Consider the following 22,975-nt stretch of genomic DNA (forward strand, 5'->3'; position numbering starts at 1 on the left):
CATATGGTATGACTCCTGATGAGCAGCGGGACTATGGGCCTCCTTTGGTTATTAGACGATCTGCTAGCCTTTGTCTGTACATTATCTCAAAGCATTCCTTCAATAACTCTACAATGCTTTTTATTTGTTCATAAAAAGAATGTGTACAAGATCGTTCAATGACTAGAGAATGAATTTAAATAAATGTGCAAAAAAAGGGTGTGCTTTTCCAATGCCACCCATAGCCTTCTTGATGTGGGCAAACACTCTCTGGGTGTCCTCTCTTTCAAACCATTCCCTTTTTTTTCTCTCTCTCAAGCTCAATTCATGAATATAAATAACTGGTTTTTCTCCTACCCCGTGAGTTTTGTGGAAAATTCTTCACCACCAGAACTGGGCATGCATGCTCCAGAGGCAAAGCCTACAGCTAGTTAAAAATAGGCACCACTCCTCTCTGTCTGTTGGCATCCCACCCCAATTAAAGTTGGCTGGGTGGCACTGTACCACTGTACCACACTGCTCTTTAGGATGCTACCACATGGGTTTCATGTTGCTATTAGCTTAAATGCCTCCAGAAATATTGTGTCTGCCACCGAAGGGACCATGACATGAACATCACTTGGTAGTATAACCAAGGGAATAGCAGAGTCTTCCAGACAGCATCATGTTAACAGATAGATCTAAGTTGCCCCCACTTTATCGGAAATGAAACTCACACAACACAACAGGCAGAAGCATTAGGATGAACAAGCACTGGATTCTTACCAGTTGCCAACAAAAATGTTCTGTTCCCCTTGCTTGGCCTTTCTACTGTGTTTCTGCTAATTTGCTGGTGCCAGATTAAGTAAATACAGGCAACTCACAGTCAGACTGGAATTGGAAGAGCAGATCAGTATTCAGAAACTGTGGTGGTTTCATTTTGTCTGCTCGACACAACCCAGAATCACCCAGGAAGAGAGTCACCAGGCTTCTCTCTCTCTCTCTCTCTCTCTCTCTCTCTCTCTCTCTCTCTCTCTCTCTCTCAGAATGTGTGTGTATTTGGGGGGTGGTCTTGAGTGCCTTAATTGATATGGTGGGAAGACCCAGCTTAAAAGTGGGAAGCTTGAGCCGGGTGGGGGTGGTGCGCGCCTTTAATCCCAGAACTCAGGAGGCAGAGGCAGGCAGATCTCTGTGAGTTCAAGGCCAGCCTGGGCTACAGAGTGAGTTCCAGGACAGGCGCCAAAACTACACAGAGAAACCCTGTCTCGAAAAACCAAAGACAAAAAAACAAAAAAACAAAAAAAACCCCAACAACAAAAAAACGGGTGGGGAGCTTGGTTCTTGAGTATATAGAAAAAGCTAGCCGAGCACTAAGCATGATGCATTCATTCTCTGCTCTTGACTGTGGCCGAGTGACTAGTTGTTTCAGGTTCCTGTCTTGAGTTTCATCAAGGATGGACTGTAATCTCAAACTATGATCTAAAACAAACGCTTTCCCCCAAGTTGTTTTTTCTTGGGGTATTTATCACAGCAGCAGAGACGTAACTAGGACAGAAGGTGATCTCTCTGCTTATTTGGTATTTTGTCTCACTTGCTCCTTCTGTTAAAGTGATATGACGAACCTTAGCACTCTTGGCTACCGCTGTCTCTGTGAGACAGAAAGGAAGAGACAGATCTTGGAGGGGGAATAATATAGGCTAACACAAGTCCACGAGGGGCAATAAAAGGACAAGTAAGATGCAAAAGAGTTATGGCAAGCCAAGGGAGGTCTTAGCAGGGTGGTGCCACAGTTTGGTGGAGTCACACTCAGCTGCTCACTCACAGCAGAGGCACATCTTGTATGCTTGGGGGAAAGAGATGTGCTGACTTATCGCCATTCTCTAGTGCACCTATTCCTTCCTTCATCCAGACTAGTTGCTGATTTCTACTGCTACATAGAATGGACTTCTATGAAAATGTGAAGAAAACAGAAATATAGAATAATGTTAGTTCTTGCCTTTTTTTTAGCCACAAGGGTGAACACTTTGGTGATCTGAGTGATTTGACAAGGGTTTGGGATTTAGATCCCCAGTAGGGAGTATTTGCCAAGCAAGTACAAAGGCCTGAGTTTGCTCTGCAGCACTGGGAAAGCAAGCAAGTAAACAAAGGAGGAGCCAGGGGTGTAAAAGAGGAGCTAGAGTCTAACGGGCATAAAACCTTGGGTTCAAGCCCCGATACCACATAAACAAGGCCCATGACTGTAATATCAGCACTTGGGAGCTGAAAGTAGGAGAATCAGCAAGTTCAAGGTCACCCTTGGTTATGGAGTGAGAATGAAGCCACCATGGGATACAAGGGATCTATTCGCACCCCCTCCCACACCAGTCAACCCACAAGGAAAAAAAATGGTTTAACCAATTTTGAGCATACATAGTTCCTATTGCCTTCACTTTCTGGCTGTACTTTAGGAAGCAACATTAGCATATGGCTTCACTGCTATACTGAAAAATTAGGCTGAACAGAAAAGCTCCCACCACACTCAGGAGAAAGTAACCAAGATGCCCGCACTTCCCAGACTGCCATCGCAGTCAATTATTCTACATAATCAACACTGCCAACAGGCAGAGACTTATACCATGTCCCTCCATAAGCTTGCTCCTGTCTCTGCAGCTGGCCCTCCCTGTCATTTCTATGATGTTCTGCCTGGCTGCTGTCTGAGGCCTCTTGCATCATGTTCCAATTTGCTTTTTCTGCTGCTCTGATAAACATCATGACCAAAAGCAATTTGGGGAGGAGGAAAGGGTTTATTTGGCTCATACTTCCAGGTGTCCATCACTGAGGGGAGTCGGGGCAGGAGCTTAAGAGGGAACTGAAGTAGGATCCATGAAGGAACATTGCTACTGACTTACTCACTGGCTTTTGTATACAGCCCAGGTCATTAGTAACCTCAAACTTAAGTCAGCCCAATGTGTTTCAACCTAACACATGTCAACATGTGTTGACAACCTCCACATTTGTCTATTCCACTGTTGACTCAACCTCTGAATCTGAATATTTGGGAGATACATTCAAGTCCAATATTAGCTACAACCTCTTCCCCTGTATTCAGAAAGGCTAGTTTTCCCTCAGCCTTCTCCTCCTCATGAGATGTCCACTCATCCTTCTAGGTCTACATGCCAGCACAGGATCATGGAGCCCCCTAGACTCTTCTTATTCTCACAACTCACATGCAACAGGCCAGGCCATGGCATAGTCTTTACATTCCATGGGACTTCTGTCCCACTACCTTTCATGTTACTGACACTATCCTTGGCTAAGCACCACTGTATCATGTCTGACTTCCATGGACAGACGAGAGAGAAGTGATCTTCTCCAGAAGAGAAGGTGAGGCAGATACACATTTAAAAGTAATTCTGCCACAGTCACCCAATAAATCAAAAGCCAGGGGCTTTAAAACCTGCAGAGGGAAATCACACATATATGCAAAACTTAAGGGGAATTGAAAGAATATCTAAAATCACATGATTGCCTCAATCGCTTGCCTATCTAAAATCACATGACCACTTAAAGCAGCTTAGTTGCTATTATTCAGTGTTATCAAAAATTCTGGGTCTTACCATATTTCATGTTCAGTTTATTTACTTACTTAGTTATTGAAGTACACTTTCAAGTAGCCCACCCTGGCATTGGGCTCATTAGGCAACCGAGGCTGGACTTGAACTCTGATCTGCCTATCTCTGTCTCTGGAGTGCTAAGATTGTTTTGTTTTTGAGAACTGGAGCTCTATTATGTAGCATTCTCTGATCTGAATTTGTGATCCTCCTGCCTCTGCCTTTTGAATGCTGGGATCCCAGGTGGGTACCACTATGCCCAGACTTACTAATGGAGTATCTCGGGAAGAACCTGAGCCATGTGTCAAAGTGAACAAAGGGAAACTTCCTTGTGGCTTTCTAATCCTCATGAAGAGACAAATAAGACATTGCCCACCTCCCTTTCCTCATCACTGAATAGAAAATGTGAAAAGATACTTAGAAAAGTAAAATATTTGAGCTAAGAGTGAGAACACTGAGTAGACTATTTAAAAGCTATAGGGAATGAATATATCCCATATTACCCAGACAAGCAAAATAGAAAAAAAGAAAAAAGAAAAGAAAAGAAAGATGAGAAAAGGCACACTGTATTACAATGTGTTAACAGTTTTCACAGGAGACATGCACCTTTAAATCAGTAAGTCACAGACACCCAAAGTGACTCTCTCTGTACATTCTATTAGTTTTCCAGACACTGACACATAAGACACAGTCTTCCTATTTATTTGTGGAACATGTGAATGTGTTTTACAAAGGCATTAAGCGGCTTAAAAGCACCCCAACTCTAAGGACTCAAGGCTCAACCTTGCTGTCTGCATAGCTATAAATCCACATGCAGTTTTGTGAGCAGCCATGTATGTTAGAAGCAAATACATAAACCAGTAGAAGGCTGGCCCAAGACTTTAACATAAGCCCTTAAAAGCCTTTTGAAAGAAGGACCAGCGTCTATCCTCCACAGGGCAAAGCACATAAAAGACAAGCACACCTTGAAAGTAAGGCTGTGGCTTTTGCTTCCCAACAGTGAGGCACTCTCTGCCCTGGTCTTTACCCTGTGTGGAGGAGGGGAGTGGCTGAGAATGGAACACAGAAGGAATCCCCCCTGTGCTTCAAACAGTTCTCTGGAAATGGACCTTCCACTTTGCCTAGGGTATTCTCTGTGAATTTTTCGTATTTTCAAAAAACCTGAGTTTGGTGAAGAAATCAATTCCACATTTCAGAATCTGTGATCACAGCACGAAAGGAAAATCCAAGGCCCCTTGATTTAAATAATTAAGAATTCAGCACTCCTTTAGGTCAACTATAGAGTGCCTTTGAGCACAAGGCTTTCTGCTCACGGTTAGGTCCCACGGACACGAAGCCAGTTCGACCCAAACTTAATCAATTTAGAGAAACAATTTTAAATCTTTAAAGTCCATAATGATCCTTTGATTAACAACAACTTCTATCTTCATGGAGGGAGAGCATAGCCCCCAGCTAGGTGACCCTGTCAAGGACACCAGGAACCTGATGTGACCATCTTAATTCTCTTAACTGCAGATAGCTACTGTGAAGTTCAGGAGAGAAGTACATAGGCCCACTTCCTTTCTGAATGCTGGGGCATAGCCTCAAACAATGATTTCATAGCCTGAAAAGGATAATATCTGTCATTCACAGCTATCTAAAAACCTGCTCCGGGTGACTCGGTCCACAGCAGTAGGTTGATTTTTCTCAGCATGGGGTGGGGGTGGGTGACAGGGACACCCTCCCAGTGCCACAGGCATCAGAGCCTTGCCTCCATGGCACAGCGTGACAGCGATGCCACTTCTGAACCGTCCGGTGCTGCACTGCAGGCTGAACAGCCAAGCTGTTAAATGTGCAAATTTGGAAAGACCGCCAGTGATTCAGTCTACTTAACTGGACTTAGTCCAGAGAACTTTCCAGCCAACTGGGACTGGGTCTCTAATTTATAGCTGGCAAGCGACCCCCTTAAATACTTCCAGGTCCTTAATAGAACTGTTTAATGTCTACCTTTAACACACGAACCACCTGCCTTCAGACACAGCACTCAGCAGCTTTGACCGCAGGGTGCATGGTTATAAAATTCACAGTTCCTTAAGCTGGAAAGCCAAGGACAAGGCTGGAACCTACCAACTACCCGCTAAAGTGGGGGGAGTCCTTAACACGGACAAGGCTGGAACCTACCAACTGCCCGATAAAGTGGGTGGAGCAGCTCCTGCCAATGGCACCCAGTGCACTCTTGGGTAGATAGATAACTGGCTATTTTTCTTTTACTTCTGCCTTTTGATTCCTGTTAAAATTTACAGATTTCTTCTATGAGGTTTGTATTGGTTTCATTATTGAAAGCCCGTTTCAAAAATGTGTAAGTTTTCCTAATCTCTTCATGAAAATCCAAGTTAGAGATAGGTTTTAAAGACTGGCTTTTACTATATGCAAGGAGAAAAGGTTCTCTCTTCTATTGTGTATTTGATGGTGTGTGTTCCTGAGTGTGGGTATTTGTGAAAGTGTCTGTGGAGGCCAGAACTAAACCTTGGGTGCTGTTCCTCAGGTGCTATCCACCTTGTTCTTCAAGATAGGGTCCTTTCATCGCTCTGGAGCTTGTCAAGTCAGATAGGATAAACTGACTGGCCAGTGAGCCCAGAGTCCCCAGCTCCACCTTCCTAGTACTGTGAGTCCTGGGGATTGAACTCGGGTCATCACACTGTGCAGCGAGCTTTTTATCCATGGAGCTCTTTCCATGGCCCCATAATGAACTTGGTTGCTTTAAACATAATGAGAGCAATGCTTCTTGAATACTTCTTGTATGCCAGGCAAAGGTTTCCAAATGTGTTCTTTACTTTAAAGCTGATATCAATAATATGCAAAGATGTATCAGCCATCAGTTTGCAGCTGAATATTCTAATTTCAGGTACCATAGCTGGCAAAGGATGGAATATTGGGCATTGTCTAGTTGTAATATTCAACCTCATCTCTCAGGAGGATTCTTCCTCATGCTCTGATACAATGTCTAGGAATCTAATATAAAGTTTTAGCTTGAGTAAGTGGCACAGGCCTATAATCCCAGATATTCCAGTGACTGAAACAAGTTCAAGGCTGGCTAGTCAACTTATTGAGACCCTGTCACCAAATTAAAAAACTTACAGAGGTTAATAAATATGTTACCAAAAAAAGGGTGGCGATATAGCTTAGTGGTAGAACACACTTCTCTAGCATGCATGAGACCATAATCCTCAGCAACACACACACACATGCGCTCCTGCACACACACATTTACTCACACTATTAAGACTCAGTAGCATGCTAAAATAGCTATTTTCAGCCCTTTTAACAGTGCTGCGCCTTTTGATTCTTGCATTAATGAACTGACTGTAGCTGTGCTTACCTGAACAAGACTCACCAGGATCACACCAGTTAAAAAATTCCAGCATAAAGTACCCCTACTTAGGGAACTATTAGTAGTTGACAGCCGAGTCACTTTTGTTCAGGAAGTGGCCACTTGTAGGTTGCCTATAACCTCACAGCCATTTGAATATGGGCAGCACTAATTGGATTTGGTGGGTTATAAAAAAAATGTATAAAGAGGACATGAAGTCGGGAGAGAGACGTAGAGGACTTGAGGAGAGTTGGGGGTGGGGGTAGAGGGTTGGAAATGACCAAACTTCAGTATATATATATATATATGTGTGTGTGTGTGTGTATGAAATTTTTATAGAATAACCTCACCCCCAAATAACCACAGCCCAAGCTGTTGTGCTGAGCTGAAGCTGCCAGCTGTGTGTTTTGAGCATGTTACTCAGTCTGTCTACTTCACTTCCCTGTGTGCCTGTTTAAATGTCTTCAGTGCCGTCTGAACCACCGAAACAGCCATAAACCGACAGATTCCTCCTTCCTTGATAAAATACAAACAGCATCATATGTCATAGGTCTTGGAGAAGGAGAGAGTTTCATGGCATAATTTTTTTGTAAGTTTATGTGGTTTCTGAAACTCCACAGTATGTTACAAATCCATCTAGTGTTCTTCACCTTCTCATGTGCGGAGAAGTAGGACTAGACAAGCCTCTGTAATGCAACTTGGGTAGTCACCTGTAGAGCAGCTTCAAAGGTGTGGGCTGACACACCGAAGCTCCGTGAGGGCTCTAAGTCAACTGCGGACATTCATCCGAGTCTAACAAAGACATGGTGCTTGCTGATCCATCACAGAAGTATGCGCCATGAATTAACCTGAGGCTCCAGCTTCGAACAGATTATGGCAGCTGAGAAAAACGGTATGTTATATGCTGGCGGCCCTCGAGAATGGCTCTCTCACCTGCACTCTACATCGGCTCTTTTGAATCCATTGTCCATTTCTCCCTTGTCTCCTGTGTTCCTGTATTGCCACTTAATGCTCGCTGTGTGACTACTCCTCTTTCACCTACACTGACTCATCTCAAGGAACAGTTCTCTCCGTTACATTAATTACAGCTATTATACATAGGGGAGGATTTAGCTAGACTCATCCCAAAGGCAGGAGCTAGGTGGAAAGAACATAGCTTATTGACGGTACTTATACACAGTCATCTTGCTAATCAAGGTGCCTGTCCACCTGGTTCCTTACTCTACAGCCAGAGAGTGCAGAGGGAAGTTATTTACTATAGTAATTCATTCTCATTCATATTCTCTCTCTCCCTATACCTTCATCTTTCTGTCAGACAGGCTCTCACTGTGTCGCCCTGGCTGCCCTGAAACTCACTATGCAGACCAGGCTGGCCTCAAACTCACAGAGATCAGCTTTGCTTCTGCCTCCCAAATGCTCTGATTAAAGGTGTGCACCGCCATGTTCAGCCCATGATAATTTTGTATACACATCTTTTCCAGCCTTGAAACTAGCCTGAGGTCGGCCTGTTTCTCACTTACTGTGGCTAACTCCCAAAACTGCTGTATGTTTAGCTTTGGCATTCTATCAAACACTAATGGGCTTGCAAAGAGTTGAATGTGCCTTTTCTGCAGCCTAACACTGCTGAGGGGGAGGGGAAATTCTTTAACCTAAAGGAAAGTCTTTTATATGTTAAGTTTTTCTAAAAGAGGAATGCGGCAAGAATCTGAGAGATCAGATTTCAGTTAAAGACTTGCAGCTTGGCTATCATGCCATCCCGGACCACTCTGTTCAGGAGATAGGGATGACATCACTCCACAAGGAAACACTCCTGAGGAATCCACCTCCACCTGCAGGACGGCTTGCTAGAGGATGGCTCTTTTTCTGCTGTGTGCCTGTGCTTGTGTGTGAGAGAGACACAGAGGTAGACAGCCTGGGGGATAAAGAAGAAAGAGAACTAGCAAGAACCTTATCCTTAGCCAGACACAGCATAGGCTGGGATGCAGCTCAGTGGTAGGGAGGTGGTCCAAAGCACAAAGCCCTGGCTGGGATGGATCCGCCACACCACAAACAGTTAATCAGTAAAGGAAAGAATTCCTGTTTTAATCCTTACTGCCAAGGCTTCCTAACACTGTCTATTAAGCATGTCTTTCCCACAGTACTTAAACAAAGACCCAAGCCACTGACCTTTAGTAATCTATATCTAAATCTCAAAATGGGGAAAAATAAGTTTTCATCCATACCCCCCCTTCCCCCAAAGCTTAGCAAGTAGCAGTTAATGCAAAAACTCACAACTGGTCACAGGGCTGCTAGTGACTGCCAAGTGCTTAGCCCTAAATGGGACATCTATGTCAACTCCTCCAAGGTGTAGAGAACCTAACAGCAAAGGGGGCAGAAAGATCGTAAGGGCTGGGGCATGGGGAAGAGAGCTGTGGAGTGCTGTCTTCTGGACATGACCTGACTCTTGCTCATGACCTCACAGCAGTCATGGCTATGTACAGAAGACCTGCACAAGATTGAGCCCATCAGCATTCCACCAGGGAGAGGGGAGGGGGTATACCTCTGAGGTATACCCTTGCTTTTAGTGGTTGCTTGGGGAGGTGATGGAGCCATTGTTCCAGCAAATTACCTCATACCCTTGCTCATGAAAACAACTGTAGTTAACTTAGTGGGACACACACACACACAGACATAAAAGCAGGATGAGGGGGACTTATCGGGAAGAAGGGGTTCAGTGGGTGTGGGAGGGGATAAGAAGGGGTAATGAGGTGGTGGGTAGGATCCAAGCACATCATGTACATATATACATTTTCAAAGGACAAAACAAAATAAAATAAAAACCAGCATACATACATTTGTCTACTTCCGATAAAACTGATTTTTTTCAAAGATGCTATGCATAAGTTTTGACCCTGATTATCAATTATTTTTTATTTCTATCCCTTCAATATATAATTCTTATATCCCCAGCCACACACACTAAAGTATTTGGGGATGCAGAATTATTACAGGCAAACCCAATCACATAACACCATCAACCACATACAATACCCTCAACACTATTGAAACGCAGGCTCTCTTTAAGCCTTCCAGATAACCGACAAGTTCATAAGTTTAATGAGAGATTTTTCAGTCTTTCTGCCAGACTTATGCTGTAGAGAATGAGTTGAAATAGATGGAAACTGTCTGGTTTCATAAAAACTGTATCTGCTGTGATCTCAGAAAGCAGACCCCTGCCAAGTCTGTATTGATTTCTTTGGGAGCTAGGGCTCGTGTGTGCACAGGACTGGCCTCTGCTCTAGGCAACGCAGAAATGTAAGTTGTTTGTATGTGTCTGATTCTGCAGGTAGAAGCGGGAACGTGATGGATGGATTTAAATAATGCCTGAAATTACTGAAGGCTTGAGACAGTCCTACAGAATGGAATCAGCCTCAGCAATGTCCCTTGGCCACTGAGGAGACCTGTGAGGGAATGATACCCACCTGTTGTAAATGCTGAATCCAGATAGTGTCAAGGATGTGCAGAGAGGGCAAGGGTGTAACAGACTGCATTTCAAAATGGGACTGGCTCGAGACTTCGTGATACAGTCAAAGTCTGTTTTCCATTTAGTTTAAACTATGAAGTTGCCTATGAAGACATCCTATAAAGTTTTGACATACAAAAATAACCAAAAGCAGGAGGTACTTTTATTTGGTGTCAAGCCATGTACTTATTTCTCAGGGCTAACTGACAGCAGTCAATTACTCCCAGGATTGTATTACTCCTCATCCTACTAAAAAACACCCAGAGATATGTGGGAAGATGTGGTGAACCCAGCATGCTAGGGAAGCAAAATTGTTGGTCCACAACATTTTATATGCATATCACTTATACTCACAGGGGCTAACACAAGCCTATGAATCCTCCAGGGCATTTTAGGAATCAAGTGTGTGACTGGGGCTGGAGCGATGGCTCTGTGTTTAGGAGTGTCTGCTGGCCACGTGGGCTTGGTGGTGCTTGTCTTTAACCTCAGGACCCCGGGGTCAAAAGTAGGTGGATTTATGTGAGTTGAGGCCAGACTGTTCTATCTTGTAAGTTCCAGGCCAGCCAGGGCTACAAAGAAGACTGGAATTCTATCTCCAGCACCCATGTTGGTCACTCTTAACTGCCTGTAACTCCAGCTCCAGAGGATCTGATACCCTATTTTGGCCTCCTCAGGCACCCACACACATATGTACATACTCACATACATACTTTCACACATAAATAAGCATATTTAAAAGCAAAGAAGTACATGAATTTAAATGTTATTCACTGTAATTATTTTACTCTGTATGGTTCTCAGGCTGGTTCTTAGGGATCATCAAATACCATGGTGATAACACATACTGGAGGATTTGAAGGAGAGTGGGGAAGGGTGTGTTGGAGGGTTGGAGGGAGGAAAGGGAAGGAATAAATGTTGTAATAAAATTATAATATTAAAAACAGCAACAGAAAACCAACAAGCTTGAACATGAAATATCATTTGCTCCATGCTTTAAGAATTTTCTCTTCATATTCTAGAATGTTATGAATACTGTGTCAGTGGTGGAAAGCTACAGAGAGAAATAAGTCACTAGGTGCTAAAGCAGGGTTTCGGGTACTGAAAGGACTTCCCGGACAAACTGGAACCCAGAAAATCTAAGCTATACAATTGATATCACATAGGAATCCTTAAGCCTGATTGCCAAGCACCTCTGCAGCTGTTTTCTGTCTTGCCCACGAAGCTTTGCAAAGGTGTAGGATCCATGTACCAAAGTTCTGTTCCTTATGTTTTTTTCCACAGCTGATAGTTGCTGAGGAAGAGTCACTCAGTTTTGAGTACATGCCCACTGGCAGGGTGCCTGGGTCCCAGTGGACCGCCCCCCATCCATGTGCATATGAGCAGCACTGATTGGACTAGGGATTAATAACAACAGAAAAAGCAAGACATGAAATCGTGATAAAGATAGGATGGGGGCATTGGGCAAGCTGAAGGGATGTATGTAATGACGGGTAGATCTGATGAAATGGTATTATAGAAATGTGTGAATGAAATTTTCAAAGAATCAATAAAAGTATTGCTTTTGAAAGACTTAAATCTATAGTGGGTTATAATGAAAAAAAAAAAAAAAAAAGAGGACACCAAGGTAGAAGGGAGGGGCATATTTTTTGGTGTGGGTTCCAGGAGGAGTGGTAGGGAATATTTTGGGTTGGGGATAGGATCAAGATATATCATACATGTTTTAGAAACTGTCAAAGAATAGATAAAAATATTTTAAAAGATTTGAGATGATAAAGATTGGGCAATATAATTTGCACTTTAAGCCCTAGTGCATCTTCAGTATTGAAGACAGACCTGGGTAGTGAATAGGTGCCAACAGGCGTTTGATGTTTTTAAAACCAGACAGCAAGAGGAGATAGAGAGGGACAAGTCCTGTTGATGATAGTCACGGGAACTAATGCATCCCAGGCTGGATGGAGATGGGGCATTGCTAGAATCTTGGCAGGTTATGATGCAATACACACGAGTGAGAAACAGTGGTATCATCCTCACAGTGCTGCCCTTGGGTGTCTGGCAACCAGGGCTTTCTGTTGAAGTTTACACTGTAACAAGGACTTAGGAACATGCCATGGCTTTAATCTGCTAGAAGAGGATTTTTGTTCATAGACTTCTTTCTGTGGATGGAACAGCATTTTTCTTTTTGGTGCATTCCCACATTCTGATTTCAGCATCCCACAGGATTGTAAAACATATTCAACATTTTTATATTGGAGTGAACATATTTTTGGCTCCCAAAGTATTCATTTTGGTTCAACTCATCATATTATATGGAAAAGAAAGTGAACTTTATTTAACTTCCTTTAAAGAATAATGCCATGGATCACTTGGACATTAAGAAAAAGTCTAGTTTAGGGAAAATATAATTTATTACTTACTATAGTCTCTCTCTCTCTCTCTCTCTCTGTCTCTCTCTCTCTCCCTCCCTCCCCCCTCTGTGTGTGTGTGTGTGTGTGTGTGTGTTGCACATTTGTGTAGGTACAGTTATGCTGGAGCCATGATCCTATGTGGAGGTCCGAGGACAACCATGGCTGTTGGTCTTTGCCTTCCCCTTACTGAGACAGTCTCTTGTTTGCCCCTGCACACACCAAGGTGGCTGGTCTATGAGCTTCTGGGAATTCTCCTGTCTCTGCCTCACATCTGGCTGTAGGAGCCTTGGAGTTATAGATGCTCATCATTGCATTCAGCTTCCTGACAGTTCAGGTGACCTGAAATTAGGTCCTCACAACAAACACTTTACCTACTAAGCCATCTCCTCAGCCTGATGTATTATAACTTTAAGTTAAAAAAAATAACCTCAAGCCATTAATTTTAGAAAGAATTAAATGTGATTAAAACTAACCAGAAGTATTGGGCTGGTGAGATGGCTCAGGGGTTAAGAGCACTGGCTACTCTTCCAGAGGTCTTGAGTTCAATTCCCAGGACCCACATATTGGCTTATAATCATTTATAATGGGATCTGAAGCCCTCTATTGGCATGCATGCATACATGCAGTCAGAGCATTCAGATATATAAAATACATAAATCAACAAATCTTAAAAAACAGACAAAGAACTAACCAGAAATTCGACAATGCTCTCTGAGAACAACAAAACTCAAATAAACGAGATCTATTTAAAAAGATAAAACAAATAAAATATTACGTTATCATATTTATTTTTAAGCTTCATAGATATTTGTAAATTTAACACAAATCTGTAGCTGCTTTAAAAATTAAATATGTTTACTTGGTCATTGAAGTTTCCATGGAGGTGGTTTGTCCGTCAGGTTATATTTTTAGCCTATTAATTTAAACTTCATTGAATCTAGTAGTAAAATAGGATCATAAGGTAAGACTTTGGAAACAAATAGCCAAGAAAATGTAATTTTTCTTCATACTGGTGACTCTATAACATTGTATGACTACAAGTATTACTATAGTTTGTATTCTCTTTATGTGTAGTAAGAATTATTATTATTATTTTTTTCAGAGCTGAGGACTGAACCCAGGGCCTTGTACTTGCTAGGCAAGAGCTCTACCACTGAGCTAAATCCCCATCCCTGTAAGAATTATTTTTAAGGGGTGGGTGAAATTGCTCAGTGGGTAAAGGCGCTTGCCACTAAGCCTGAGGACCTGAGTTCAATACTCAGAACCCAAGAACTAAAAAGAGGGGACTGACTCCTGAAAGTTGTCCTCTGACTTCTACACATGCACTGTGGTATACACAGGCATACACACACACACACACACACACATAAACACACACACACACACACACACTTAAAAATTACTTTTAAGAACATGGCACAGTCAACTGAACATATAGAACATATTTATATGACTTTATTTAGATCTACTTTATTCAACATTCTCCTGATAAGATGGCTGTTACTGTTTAAGAAGCTATCTGTATTAGGAACATACAGATGGATGAATCTGATCAGTTTTAGAAAACTCCATCTTTACTTCTTCAAAATTAATTATAAAGGACTGGAGAGATGGCTTATCTGTTAAGAGCACTGGCTGTTCTTGCAGAGGACCTGGGTTTGAGTCTCAGCACCCACACTCACAACCATCTGTAATTCTAGTTTCAGGGGATCTGATGCCCTCTTCTGGCCTTTTCAGGTACCAGGCATTCACATGATACACAGACACGCATGCAGATAAAACACTCATATTCATAAGAATACATTTTAAAATCCTTTTTAGACACTGGTTAAAATCTTGTACCCTGGAAGAAGCTAAATGGTGAGTAGTTTTTGTCAGGGTTAAATCCCACAGCTGACTGAGCTATGGAGCTGTGCTGAGATCAGACAAAGCATAAGAACGAGGCACAGCTCAGGCTGGTGTAATGCTTAGCAACAGCACATCAGAGTCTGCTTAATTTGGTCAGTGCACACAATGGGACCTTCAGGCTTTACAGATGACAGGGCGGCTCAAGGCAGTCACACCACCTCTCACACTACCTGCAGTTTCTTATCGTATGTCTGTTGTGGCTTTTCTGCAGAGCAGATCTGTTTAATAGTGAAGCTTTAATTACAAACAGAACTGTGAAAAACTGGGATGGTTTTGTGTTCATGAACTAAACTGCAGAGGGAAATGAAATTCAAAACATTGTATGTCTTGAAGTAGTAAAAAGACCATTTCTCATCAGGAAATGACTCGTTCTTGCTTCCGGCTGCCCATGGAAGAAGCCCTGAAAGCCTTTTAGCTTGGTTTCCTTTTTATGTTTGTTTGTTTGTTTGTTTGTTTGTTTGTTTGTTTTTATTCAACACAATTTTGCCTGTGAAAATTTGCTTAGTAATAAATTTGCTTACTGATATCCTTCTCTGCTTGCTCCATAGAAGGATAGTTCAAGGTACTATGTCTTACACTAATTTTAATGTGATTAGGCCAGTTTCCAACAGTTTCTTAACTGGCCCTAATCATGCTTCTGAAATTTTGTGCCACATATCAATGTGAAGCAGTGTTTTCAGCCTTGATCATTATAAAAATCAAAATATTGAACAACACTCTGAACAATATTGAAGATCATCTAGACCTTGTACTACCAAGTAGTACACCAAACTATAGTTCTTTATGTGAAGCAATGTTTACTGGAGGAGAATCTACAACCATTGATTTACTAAACCAGCATAATCTCCAATGGCAGATAAACATTTGTCCTTATACGTACAAATGAATGTAGATTTCACCCCTCATCAAGAACCCTTCTCTTTGCAACAGACAGAGTCCATGTGAGAAAACCACAACCAATCAAAATGGAAGATTGTGAAGCCCAGTCCAATGGGTGCATCTACAAAACACTACTAGACCTAAGGCTCTGGAAACATGGTGGAAGAGGGGGTGGAGAGACTGTAAAAGCCAGAGGATCAGGGAGTTTGCTGTGAGGGTGTGTCTCCTAGGAATGTTGGAAGCTACACCCATATGTTCTTACCAACATGACTTCCCAAATATTGACTGATCAAGGATGACACCAATGGACATGCAAAAGCCAGTGGAAAAAAAGCCCATGAGGCCTCAATCCTACACAAAGAACTATATAGTCAACTGAAAGGTGGGAATGGGAGAGGTGCTCTTCCCCAGGGAAGAACATACCAATGGGTTATCTAGTGCCAAACAATCATCCCTGAAAACATATATATATATATATATATATATATATATATATATATATATATATATATATATAGCATTATACAGACTGAACAGACTGAACAGATTATATTTAGGAATAAAAATGCATGCAGTAACAATTAGTGGAAAAGAAGCTATGAATTTGAAGGACAGCAAGGGGGTATAAGGGAGGGTTTGGAGGGAGGAAAGGGAAGGGAGAAATGTTGAAATTAAATTATAATCTCAAAATAAAAATTAAAATAAATGAAATTATGATATATGTGCAGCAAAAACCCAGCCCAGTGGATTATTTTTAAAAAGAGAACCCTAAATTTAGAGGGAGGAAGTAGGGTTGATCTGGAAGCTGTTAAGGGTGGGACTGGGAGTGAATATGGTCAAAATACATTGCACAGAATTCTCAAAAAATTAATTTTTTTTGAAAAGAATGAAAAAATAAGGCTATCCATTTCATGAGTATGTGTCTTAGTTTGCTTTCCGTTGTTGTGATAAACACTATGATCAAAACAACTTGGGGAAGAAAGGGTTTATTTTCATTTTGCAGGTTACAATCCATCATCAAGCAAAACCAAGGCAGGTACCTGGAGGCAGGAGCTGAAGCAGAAATCATGGAGGAACATTGGTTATTGGCTTGTTCCCTCTGGCTTGCTCACCTATCTTTCTTATACAATCCCAAACAGGACCACCTCCCTAGGAATGGTACTGCCCACTGCAGGCTGTGCCCTCCCACATCAATTCTTCATGAAGACAACGACCCACATATATGCTCACAGGATGGTCTGATGGAGGCAATTTCTCCTGAGGTATGCCAAATCAAGCTGATAAAAGCCTAACTATGACAGCAGCAAATTTATTTTTACCTTTAATAAATGGTAAAATTATTTATATAGCAAAGAGTGATTTTAAAACAATGTTATTATTTATTATCTATAAATGTGTGACTGGCACACCTATTTTATATACCTATATACCTAAGGTTAACTTAAAATTTTCTCAGGTGAAACAGAATGAAAAGTGCAAAAAGTTTAAGAACCCTTGGTGGAGGAGATGTTAGGAGGCCAACTAATGACCAGGTTCTGTGGCTAATCTTGCAAACTCAAGTGTCCGCCAGTGCCAGAAGTTTCTTAAAACAGATTTTAAAATCCACATTTTTACAAGAAGTCACATGATATCACGGCATTGTTCCATTATGCTTTATTGCTATGTGAGATGGGAGATGGATCTGGCCTCTGGCCACCAGTTTGCTCACTGTGGTGTGAAGTGTAGGGTTAGTTTCTTCAAATATGTGTGTCATACATGCAAAGTCAAAAAGTGATGAAGTGGGCACCAAACTATGTCAAATAATTCTTACAAGAGCCACAGCAGCAAGCATGATTTGCCCAGTTTACAAATGTGTACTTTATGGGACACAGAAAACAGGAAACTTCCCCTAGTTCCATTAGCAAGTCAAGCCTGCACTTAAAACTTCAGATGTCAAGTTGTAGATGGTTAGCTTTAGAGCTGTCTTCTTAGCCCGTCAGTAAATGTTTAAGGTGTCACAGAGCAGATTTCATATGGTGTGAATGTTAGCATTAGTTGTCAACTTATACAACCTAGAATTACCTGGGAAGGGAGTCTCAGCAAGGGACTGTCTACACAGATTTTCCTGTGGTCATTTTTATGACAGATTTTCTTTCTTTTCTTTTTTCTTTTCTTCTCTTTTCTTCTTCTTCTTCTTCTTCTTCTTCTTCTTCTTCTTCTTCTTCTTCTTCTTCTTCTTCTTCTTCTTCTCTCTCTCTCTCTCTCTCTCTCTCTCTCTCTCTCTCTCTCTCTCTCTTTTGAGACAGTCTTTCTCTTTGTAGCCCTAGCTATCCTGGAACTCACTCTGTAGACCTGGCTGGCTTCAAACTCAAGAGATCCATCTGCCCCTGCCTCTAGAGTGCTGGGGAAGGGTGTGTGCCACCACTGCCCAACCAACAGATTTTCTTAATTGGACTCACTGACATGAGAAGCTCCAATGCACTGTGGTCAGTACCATTCTTCAGGTTTGAGCCCTGGACTGTTTAAAGAGTAGAGAAAATAAGCTGAGTATTTTATTCTTATTTTATTCATTACTTTATTCTCTCTCTGCTCTTGAATATGATGACCATCAGCTTAATTCCTGCCTTGACCTCTTCCCAATGATGGACTATGACATGGAATTGGAAGACAAAGACCCTTTCCCCCCAAGTCACTCTTTTCGGGGTGTTTTATCACGGTAACAGAAGTGAGACTAGGACATGCGAAGGCTGCACCTTTATTCTGAACCACCATGGTTCAAAAGGTGACCAGAATAGACAAATAGACTTCAATAACTGTAGGGGATGCTGTGATTCTGAAACTCAAACCGATTGCATGGTCTTGAAACTATGAAACTGACACATGGCAAACAGTATTCGCTGGCAGCCTGCAGAAACAAGGGAATATCTGGGATGACTCCTCTATTCCAAAATGAACACAGAGAGATTTGGAGTGTGGGATCCATGCACAGATTTTAAATACCTTAGAATCCAGAAAAAAGTGCACACACACACACACACACACACACACACACACACACACACACACACCTCAACTTGGAGCAATCAGAGAAAGAACAGCTAGAATGCCATCATCCCTATCATCACTAAGGAAATCTCCACTCTCCTGTCCAGGCAGGTACAGAGCCAAAGCACAGGACAAGGTTCCAGGGTAACAACAGAAGAGGATTTACATACAAAATCCTGTGACAACTTTGAGTCAAGGTCTACACACACCTTTTGTGCCAGCTCATTTGTGGTGTCAACTGCTGTTCTATGCCTTTGTGAAGCATAGTCTTGATAAGACAATGGTTTGGCTATTCCCAAGAGGCAGCTCATCAGAGAAAACTGGGACTTCTACCCTATGATTTGTTAACTGACATTAAGGTATCACTTTCGGGGTTTGCAGGATTGGATATACATTCATTCCAATACTGTTTACCTGCACCCCCAACTGCCTGTTCATAACTGCTTCTTCAATACTGAAGATGTATCTTGAATAACAGGTGGCTAAAATGGAAGCACCCCACTACCCCTAGCCCCACTTCAAGGTATCATCAAGATAGCTACAGTAATAAAAACACCCACCAAAGGCTCAAGGAAGAAGCTGAGGTTCATTCTCAATATTGTGTTTTCCCTCAGAGTCCATATCCCATATATCTCCAGAACCTTCCTTCACACTATCTAAATTTCTAATATTTTACAAGCAGGTCCACTTTTTTCATGCTTATCCTCTCTGTTTCAGTTTTTAGAACTTCTTATCTAGAATTTGAGATGAATCCATTTCCTTCCTTTGTTCACTTTGTGACCCTCAAATCATATTTCTACACAGCAGCTGGAGTGAGTTTTTAACATATCCACCTCAGTAAGATCTGGACACTGACTTAGCAGGAATTCCATGTTCCTCACCGTGGGTTATGTCTCTCTGTTCTCTGCTTCCCTACTATACCCACCCACACCTCAGGACATTATTTTCCTAACCATACTCTGGCTAGATGGGAGCTGACAACTTCTCAGTCTGAAGCATTAAGTTCATTTTTTTTTTTTTTTTTGAGACAGAGTTTCTCTGTGTAGCTTTGGAGCCTGTCCTGCAACTCACTCTGTAGACCAAGCTGGCTGCAAACTCACAGAGATCTGCCTGCCTCTGCCTCCCAAGTGCTGGGAGGAAAGGCATGTGCCACCACTGTCCGGCATTAAGTTCATTCTTAACTGCTTCCTGTCTTGAAGTTCCTGCACACTTGGCTGGTCATTCATATGCTTCAGTTATCACATTAGATGGCTCTTCTCTACCAACCCCTAAATCCAGAGACAGCCTCCGTTTGTGTCCTTTAGATTTATTTTCCCTCAGGGAGCTTGCCAAAGTCAGTGTTCGCTGATAGTACAACACTGTTCTATACTTTGCAGTATGCTGTTTTATAATACCAGGAAGGGTTGCTGATTCTTTTCTTCTCTTCTATTTTCTTTTCTTTTATTTCCTCCCTTCCCTCTCTTTCTTTCCTTTTATTTCCTCCCTTCCCTCTCTTTCTTTCTTTCTTTCTTTCTTTCTTTCTTTCTTTCTTTCTTTCTTTCTTTCTTTCTTTCTTCCTTCCTTCCTTCCCTTTTTTCTTTCTTTCTCTTTATCTTTTTTTTTTTTATCATTTTATCCTCAGCTGTATACTTACATCTAGTCTACAGTCAAGCAAGGAACCAAGTCTATGCTCAGGGTGTAGAATACAGAGGAAGTAACAGCTGCTTAACACAGTGGCTAAGTGGGCATTTTCACATTTCAGCCTTCTACAGTTCTGCCAAGTCTAAGAATCCATTAGGGAAACATCAAGATGTCATGTAAATTCACTCAGAATAACTCATCACACATGGCATCCAAACTCCCACTCAGGGCAAGGGGAATCTGTCCTCACTGCTTTCACCACGGAACCATCAGAAGCTGCACATGGTCACCACCCACATCACAGAAGTATGATCTCATCCAGTTGAGCCCTGAATGAGGAAAATGAATGGGCAGTTTCAGTTTATAGAGGAAGAATCTGCCTCTGGAAACAGCTTTGCCAGTCACAAAGTTGATCAAAGTACCCCAAGAGGATGGGGGATGCAGTATCCTGAAGCCTGTAGAAGTTAAGTGTAGAGTGACTTCCTAAGCATGCCAAGGACACAATAAGCAAATAGATTAAAAACCCACCAGGCAGAGAGAATGAAATAAGGATCCTAGGCAAAAATCATCAGTCAAGCTCCTGGTACCAGTCTTAACATTCAGCTTTCATAGCGGCCTTCTAGTTGCTACTGGTTTATGCTTGTTGGGTATATTCCAATGACTGTGTGGATTCAAGTGTGGACAAGGTGGCAGTGGCTGTGGCACAGACGTAAAGTACATGCCTGGCACATGCAAGGCCCTGAGTTCATTTGAAATGTTTTAAAAATAATATGAGTAGCAACCGTCTCTGAGCAGCTCTGCTACCTTCTCCCACAGCTCTCCACCTCTCCAGAGCTTCCGAACCTTCTAGATCAAGTGGTGCAGATATGCCTTGAGAAAACTTTACTGTACGAGTGACCAGGCCTTTCAAGCATCTTTGGTGTGGGGTAAGGTCATGTGCAGCAGAGTTAGAAAGACCCAAGCTCCATTCTCGGTCCTACCACTTCTGTGTTACACAAAGTTCTGGGAGGCTCAGTGTTCTCATCTGTAGAAGGGGTCTCAAAACCCCTCCTACTTTATGAGGTGCTGGGGACATTCAAGAAACCAGATCATGAAGGGCTGTGGCTATAGCTCAGTTGGTAGAGTGTCTGTCAGGCAAGCATGGAGACATGAGTTCCGTCTCCAGAGCCTACATAAACAAAGCTAGGCATGGTGCCACACACTTGTGATCCTGAGCAGGGGAGGCAGAGCAATGGATCCTTGCAGTTTGCTGGCTATCCAACCTAACCTAATTCACAACTTTCAGGCCAGTGAGAGAGCCTGTCTCAAAAACAAGATGGATGACACTCAAGAAAGAACACTTGAGGTTGACCTGTGGCCGCCTCATACATGCTCTCACATGTGTCATGTACAGACACTCACTTACCATGCATCACCCCCCCCACACACACATACATCATCTTCCTCAAAATCCCAAAGAGAAACTAATTCACAGAACTTAATAGCACAGTGCCTAACCACAGGAAGACAGAGTCCACAGCAGCCTTAAGAACAGCGTTAGAAGCAGCTCCGTCAAATGATCTGCTTCCTTTGTTTGAGCAGAGACGAGCCGTGGAGCTGGACTGTGGCACAGAGTTCATGCTCCTGGATGGAGAAGATGTGGACTCAGGTTTGCCTCTGCTTTCTCCTGGCTTTGCGGGTTATGGAAGCTATTAACTGTTTCTCATGCTCAAGCCCCTATCTTTACGTGTGTTGGAGACTTGGTCCCCTAGCCTGTGACACTGCTGGGTGGTGGTGGTGGTGTGCGCAAAACCTGAAAGTGGTGGACCATAGCCAGGAGACATTACGTCACTGGGGGAGAAGAACCCTTGGTGGGATTTTCTGGCCTCACCCTTCTCCTTTCCCTTTCACTTCCTGTATGCCATCTTCTTCACAAAATACTCCTGGTGTTGCCTTGGACACAGCGAGAGCAACAGGGCCAACAGAGCACAGCCTGGAACTTTCAAGTCTCCAAGTCAAAACAAACTTTTTTTTGTTTTGTAAGTTGATTACTTCAGGTATTTAGTGACAGTCACAGAAATCTGAACGACAGTAAGCTTTCTATTCTAATTGTGTAGGCAATAAACTGCAGTGCAAAATGACTAACAAGAATACCTGGTTATGCGAGTGTTTGTTAAATGGTAAAGCATTGTCATTTATACACATACTGAAATAAATCACACTCCTTCGAGAGCAAACTGTCAGCTCCCTTTTGCAAACAGGAAGAGAGCAGACCCAGAGGACTCAAGGAAATGTGCATATGATAACAATCTTGCATACTTATTTAGAGAAATGCTGGCTGTGTTTATTGCTTCTATTGCCCATTCATATGTTTTGCTTTCTTTCCTTTTTTAATCTCTGGGGAAGCTACAACCTACAAAATTATGACTAAACTCCTGCTGATACTCAAGTCAGCATTTTCTCTACTAAAAAGCCTCCTCCTGGGCCAGCTAGCTGACAGATGCTGGAAATAGCTGCAATGGACTCTCTGAATGGCAGACACAGCATAGAATTGTCTAATGAGTATTCCCTTTCTATTCCTGGGCACTCCCAGGCTAGCGCAGTGGTAGAAGACTCTTATGTAAACATGGAAACCTTTTGGAGGCACATCTGACTTCTGTCTCCAGTTTCTCAAAATCGATTTGCTAACTGCCCTTCCTTCCCTCCTTGCACTCAGAATGGTCTCCTGTTCGGCAATGAGCTGAAAGGGAGTCCTCTGAGT

The 22,975-nt window shown here is 42.4% G+C and overlaps 1 protein-coding gene across 2 annotated transcripts in view; it reads right to left on the reverse strand.

The window, feature by feature from the left end:
* Positions 1-22,975, reverse strand: part of Adamts18 (ADAM metallopeptidase with thrombospondin type 1 motif 18) — a 145,326-nt gene that overhangs the window by 15,977 nt on the left and 106,374 nt on the right. The window lies entirely within an intron of this gene.

Source organism: Peromyscus leucopus, chromosome 5 (genome assembly GCF_004664715.2).
Source record: "Peromyscus leucopus breed LL Stock chromosome 5, UCI_PerLeu_2.1, whole genome shotgun sequence".
Lineage (NCBI taxonomy): Eukaryota > Metazoa > Chordata > Mammalia > Rodentia > Cricetidae > Peromyscus > Peromyscus leucopus.